The 7,216-nt window shown below is 40.4% G+C and overlaps 1 pseudogene; it reads left to right on the top strand.

The window, feature by feature from the left end:
• The first annotated feature begins 5,927 nt into the window (after positions 1-5,927).
• On the top strand, positions 5,928-6,045 carry LOC126471918 (5S ribosomal RNA; annotated as a pseudogene).
• Positions 6,046-7,216: the final 1,171 nt, after the last annotated feature.

Raw genomic sequence — 7,216 nt, 5'->3', positions numbered from 1 at the left:
CTCTTAGTCTTCCTCCACGATTTTACCGTCCACATTTCCCCGCAATACTAATGGATGACTCTTTGATGTCTCAGAATGTTTCCCATCAGCTGATCTCTTTTTTTAGCGAAGCTGTGTCATAAATTTCTTGTCTTCTCAATTCTTATCATTACCGCCTCATTAGTTATGTTGTCTACCTATGCAATCTTCAGCATTTTTCTGTAGCACCACATTTCAAAAGCTTATGTTCTCTTCCTGCCTAAACTCCTTATCATCCATGTTTCATATTATAGGTTTCAAATTTTAGTGATAGCATACTAATAAAGTGGCAATGGTATCAAATTTAAAAATTTTCGTTCGTCTCTGACATTTAGTTAAATTATGTGTAAGTAATACATAGCTGGGGTAAAAATCGTAGAGGGAGACCAAGAGATGAATACAGTAATCAGATTCAGAAGGATGTAGGTTGCAGTAGTTACTCGGAGATGAGACTTGCACAGGATAGAATAGTATGAAGAGCTGCATCAAACCAGTCTTTGGACTGAAGACCACAACAACAACAACAACAATACATAGGTATTACCTAAGTTAATTAATTATCTTAAAGACTGATTTTATGAGGGTCAATAAAGAAATATTAAGGCGAGGAATAACTTATATTTACAGCGAAGTAATGTAAAGTAAAGTACAGCATACCTATTGATGAAAGTATCAGTGAAAGTTTCTGTGGATTCCTCATCCGCTTCTGTTGTCAGCTTCACACAAGCCTGAAATGCCTCCTTACCCGTCTTATTTTTTAATCTTAGATATTATATTAGTTCTCAATATTTAATGATTGGTGTGCATTTTCCTTGTATTTCCATTTGTTTATTGTCAACTCCAGTATCTGAACGAGTTACGTTAACCCAGGTTTCAGTACGGTGTGCTAGTATGGAAGAGTTGAAATCAATTTTGTGTTAAGTTTTCAACACCGCAAAACTGGGCACCCAAGTGACACTATCAGAAATTTTTGTATCACTATTTTGTAAAATTGTGTACTGTGACATTTTATGTCGAAATATGCGGAATTTTGTATCCTTTACGCTTTAATTTTGATAGAAATGAGTGTTTATTTGGAGTGAGGTCTTCTGAATATGAATTAATGATTATCATAAAATTATACCTTCCCGCCACACTCTCCAGCTCAGAACAACATTGTGACATGAAGTCTGAGACAGGGAAAGTAGAGTCCAACTCACCTGTCTCAACAATGGACTAACTTTGAGTTTCATTATGACACACAGTTATAACTTTTTTCAAATAGCTCGGTTTTATGAGTCTCTTTTCATCGATGTACAGAGAAACATTTTTTTGCAAGGTTTGCCAGTCTGATGAGATTTTATTTTGTAATTTTCTTAAAATCCAATAATTACACGCCTATTCTTATTGAAACAAAATGATAATTAAAGGAAAATTAACTGCCATGTAATCAAACGATACATTTGTACAATTTATAGGCATTTGTTCAGTGGAACTGTGTGAGGAAAAAGGAAACATGTTAGGACACTTGAATTTAGCACAATATCCTCTGAGCAAGGAAATTAGTTCAAACTCCTAGTCACTTAACAAGTCTGTTTGTGTGGCCATCCTCTGCAGCAAGCATATAAATACATTTGATGTCAGATACAAGGAACACTTGAGAGCCTGGAAATATGGGACAAACCACTCCACGTTTGCAGAACACCTAAGAGAAAATGACTACAAACCAACCATTAGAGAAGATGACATGAAAATAATTAGAGTCAACAATAAAGAACACCTCCTGACCATGCAAGGAAATTATCACATACATGAAACCAAAGCAGAGGGGAAAATCCTGTTGAATGACCAAGTACACATGCCAAGCAATTCATTTTTTACACTAATAGATAAAATAATAGAATAACGTTCGCAAAAAGTATTAATATAATAATACTGTCCAGTGTAATAACCCAACATGTTTACACTCACTCATCCATGAACCCCTCCACAGAATATTGAAACGAAAAGTCAAAACAGCTGTCATCAAAGTTTTCAGCCACTCGCTAACAGCTAGTACAGGTTCCCCCCCCCCCCCCCCCCCCCAAAAAAAAAGGTCGGCTCTAATCCCCTCTCTCTTTCTCACTCATACACACACACACGGTATAAACATCATGAATAGAAGTTAGTAACTAACATACACTTCGTTAGGTTGGAAAGAAATAGGTAAACATACCAAAGAAGATGAAACCCGTAATGGAGTCGCAATATTTACGCTGTGAAAAGCAGTGTACGACGAAATAGTTGTATCGAGTGACAAAAGAACAATAGTCCACCACAAAAAAGAGTGAGAAACATGGTGAACAGTGTGTGTAAGGCGAGAACACAAAGATGTGATTATATCGCAGTGATAAATGTGGTAGTGCGACCCCAGACCAGATGTGAAGAAAAGCAGATCAGCAAATCGTAAGTAATTACTTTTTTTTACAAAAAATCACGAAGTGAACTGTTTGATAATCTATAACTAACAAAACTCTATCGCTATAGATGCTACTGATGATGCCTTGGGACAGGAGAAGGCGAAACGCGTATAGGATGAATAAAGTAACTAGCAGCAGGAAAAGGCAGTTTCATTTACAAAACAAGCATTCCTAGTCTCTTATTTACAAGTTCATTTATATAAGAAGAAAAGAAATTCATGAAACATTATATAGTCCCGTATCCTGAGCAACTGTATGTTGTATTTTGAAACAAAGCTATAATGCGAGATTAAAGAGTGTCTCCTTTACTAAAACATTCACAAATTCCCTCATTTCATTAATTAGAACTTTTTCTCGAACTCAATTGCCACACTTTTTCTGGGGTCATTTGGGCTGTCATAAAATTGCCCCCATAATCTATGGAAATAACTTTTTTTGTTTTCCAATGAATGAAGAAACTTTTTGTAAAATTTAACTCTCATACAGAATGATCTGTTATTATAACATATTTATATCAACTTACCTTTAGCTAGTCAGCTCTTCATAGTTATCGGCAGGAGCAGGTTTCCAAGAAACATAAAAACACGTTATTCCACCTGCCAACAAAATGGTTTGTGACCAGCTCAATTGTAACGCATATACTTGTAAATTCCGTCACTAATGGCAGTAATATGTACGAACACACTGCAGGAGAGCTATATGTTGAATGTTCAGCCGAATCACAGCCTTTAAGAATAAAAACGATGGAGCGCACCGTTGGTGCAAAATAATACCCCAGTCACAAATTTGCCCAGTTTTATGGTAATATTATGTTTACATGAAAGGTGAACTATGATACGTTTTAAACAGACAGCATAGCTACACGTCATTTTATTAAAAAGAGAAATAACTTACATACTCCTTTACAGATTAAATAACTGTAAAACGTACTTTGAGAGTTCACCATTTAGTAAGAATGTTCCGAGAACGTAAACATTACGTTCTCACAACTGCGATCAGTCAAAATGCAACCCTAAATAAATTATTATCCACGTCACCAAAGTCCAGCAAAGGAGTTAATAAACCCTTCTTTGATTGTCTGCCAAGCACAACCATATTCTTCTTCATTTATATTTTGAAAATTTGTGAAATGCATGTATATGAGGCCAGGATTTATCACAACTAATCAAAACAGACCAACAAATCCTCTTAGCGGTAGCCATCCCAAAAGAAATACAGTCGCGATTCCTAGAGCTTGTCTTACCCACTAGACCACATCCAAAAATTCATTATATGGCATTCCGAATTCGATGTAAACACCTGAACCCAAACAGATTTTTCCGCCCGGGGAGGCCGAGCGGTTCTAGGCGCTATAGTCTGGAGCCACGCGACCGCTACGGTCGCAGGTTCGAATCCTGCCTCGGGCATGGATGTGTGTGATGACCTTAGGTTTGTTACGTTTAAGTAGTTCTAAGTTCTAGGGGACTGATGACCTCGGAAGTTAAGTCCCATAGTACTCAGAGCCATTTTTGAGCCAAACAGATTCTGTTTGTACCATTCATGTTATGAACTCTTACTTTAAACATATTTTAGTACTTTAATTAATGGCACATATAACGTTTGCGTCAACTGTTCAAGATATTAATATGTAAAAACAGTATAACAGTTCATGTTTTCTCTCGTGAGGTCTCCGTCATCCTAATCCACATGTTACAGGATGGTCAACACAAGCGGGGCAGCCTATCTACTCCGCATTGCATGGCGGAGGGTACTTCGTAACAATATTACTATCGTTTTCCTATTCTATTCCATTCATCTACTTCTACGTCTACATCTACATACATACTCCGCAATCCAACATACGGTGCGTGGCGGAGGGTACCTCGTACCACAACTAGCATCTTCTCTCCCTGTTCCACACCCAAACAGAACGAGGGAAAAATGACTGCCCATATGCCTCTGTACGAGCCCTAATCTCTCTTATCTTTGTGGTCTTTTCGCGAAATATAAGTTGGCGGCAGTAAAATTGTACTGCAGTCAGCCTCAAATGCTGGTTCTCTAAATTTCTTCAGTAGCTATTCACGAAAAGAACGCCTCCTTTCCTCTAGAGACTCCCACCCGAGTTCCTGAAGCATTTCCGTAACACTCGCGTGATGATCAAACCTACCAGTAACAAATCTAGCAGTCCGCCTCAGAATTGCTTCTTTGTCCTCCCTCAATCCGACCTGATAAGGATCCCAAACACTCGAGCAGTACTCAAGAATAGGTCGTATTAGTGTTTTATAAACGGTCTCCTTCACAGATGAACCACATCTTCCCAAACTTCTACCAACGAACCGAAGACGACTATCCGCCCTCCCCACAACTGCCATTACATGCTTGTTCCACATCATATCGCCCAGCAATGTTACTCCCAAATATTTAATCGACGTGAATGTGTCAAGCGCTACACTACTAATGGAGCGAGGGAAAAATGAGTGTCTGCCTGCCCCTCTACCGGCTCTGATATCTCTTATATTATCCTCGTAAATCCTACGTGAGGCACACGGTGGTGGCGGCATAACTGACGCGCAGTCTTCTTCGAATGCAGGTTCTCTAATTAACCCACCAGAATTTTAAGAAAAATATGTCTCCTTTCTTTCAATGATTCCCATTTGAATGCATCGATGGTAATGAGTGTCACCAATGTTCGAATTCAGTGGTAGAAATGAGGATGTGAATCTGGTGGCGAATGTGTTCGAAATAGGTAGTAGCTGGCTCGTATCCAAGCGTTCGATATGGGTAGTAGGTGAAGAGCGGCGACAGGTGGAGGTAGGGCTGTATCGACGGCGCGGCGCGTGCCAGGCACGCCTAGCTGGCATACTTGTCACGCTACGTGCGTACATGGGGTCAGCGGCTAAACACCTCTGCCTGCGTTAGTCGCGCCTCACTGCGGCTCCGTATGCTCTCTCCATCGCTTTCAATACATTCGAAAGCAACTGAATGACGGGCAGTCATTTTCAACATTTCCATCTAACAGGTGGAACACTGTTCATATGTTTAACAGCTTTGCCTTAGAACACGCTGCAGAGATTTGGTATTGAACGTAGTATAGTAGTTCCAAGTGTGATAATCGGAAATTGGGAAAATCTAAGCAATGGCTATTATTAGCCTGGGCAGGATCCACGTAGTTTGAGAATATCAGAAATTTGGCTTTAGTGGGAAAACAAATAATTTTAGAGTGCAAACTGAAAGGTTTTCACTATAAGAGTACTAGAAATACCCATTGAGTATGACTGCAGTGTTCATGTAGACTAGTTCTTCAAAGAACACACATTACAGATCCGATAATATCGGCGACATCTTTTTGAGCTTAAATTAATTGTTTACTAGTCACAAGAGCGACCATGATCAGCATGTACACTTTAATTTCGTTTCATTTGGAGGAAATTTATAAGGAAAATGTCACAGAAATGCCACAGAAAGATTTATAAATGTTAATTAATTGACGGTGCCAACAGCCTTGCCGCAGTGGTAACACCGGTTCCCGTCAGATCACCGAAGTTAAGCGCTGTCGGACTGGGCTGGCACTTGGATAGGTGACCATCCGGTCTGCCGAGCGCTGTTGGCAAGCGGGGTGCACTCAACCCTTGTGAGGCAAACTGACGAGCTGCTTGATTGAGAAGTAGCGGCTCCGGTCTCGGAAACTGACATACTGCCGGGAGAGCGGTGTGCTGACCCACGTGTCCCTCTATATCCGCATCAAGTGACGCCTGTGGGCTGAGGATGACACGGCGGCCGGTTGGTACCGTTGGGCCTTCATGGCCTGTTCGGGAGGAGTAATTAATTGACCGGTAGTTGCTGAGTCTATGCTAACATTTGACACATCTCATTACTCAAGCTCGTGTCAATTTTCTCTATGTGTCGAAGAAATGTATTCTGTTAAAATGGCAAAAGCATGATTATTGCGGAGTTCTTTATTTACAGCCATTTGTACAAATATAATGCTGGAAATGAAATGGAAATGAGGGTATGGCATTGTTGGCGGGGTAAGTGATAGACAGAATTCGTGTTCGTTGTGAGACCAAAGACATTGTTGCACGCTATGTATACCATTAAAAAGGTATAGATGTACCCAAAATGAAGGATGGTTAGAACAACAGAGTGCTGTTCCTATTGGAGCCGGTACGCCCGTTCCTTCCTTTGACGTTTACTTACCAGAAAGTTATATGGGCCCTACGTCTAACATGGTTCAAATGGTTCAAATGGCTCTGAGCACTATGGGACTTAACAGCTGTGGTCATCAGTCCCCTAGAACTTAGAACTACTTAAACCTAACTAACCTAAGGACATCACACACATCCATGCCCGAGGCAGGATTCGAACCTGCGACCGTAGCAGTCACGCGGTTCCGGACTGCGCGCCTAGAACCGCGAGACCACCGCGGCCGGCGTCTAACATGGAATCCTATTTGATACACCGATAGAAAAAAAAAAATACCAGCGCCAAGAAGACTTTGTGCGAGATAAACGAAAGTTGGTACACGTGTTTCTACAATTCAAAGATGATGTCTACTCAGATTTCGCGCCAGTCGCATAAGAATGGCGCTAGAAGCGACTCTATGAGGACGCACATCAGGTTTGCTTTAAATACACGCTGTAACGGTCGTGAGCGTCACTTATCTTTGAGATTAGACATAGTGAGTTGATGCAAGCCGAGAAGGCATTTAAGATGATGAAGAAGCCATTATCAACAGTATCGACAGCTTACTGAGTATGAGCGAGTTCGTATAATAGGGCTAC

The sequence above is a fragment of the Schistocerca serialis genome, chromosome 3, assembly GCF_023864345.2.
Source record: "Schistocerca serialis cubense isolate TAMUIC-IGC-003099 chromosome 3, iqSchSeri2.2, whole genome shotgun sequence".
NCBI lineage: Eukaryota > Metazoa > Arthropoda > Insecta > Orthoptera > Acrididae > Schistocerca > Schistocerca serialis.
This window is presented reverse-complemented; position numbering and strand designations above follow the sequence as displayed.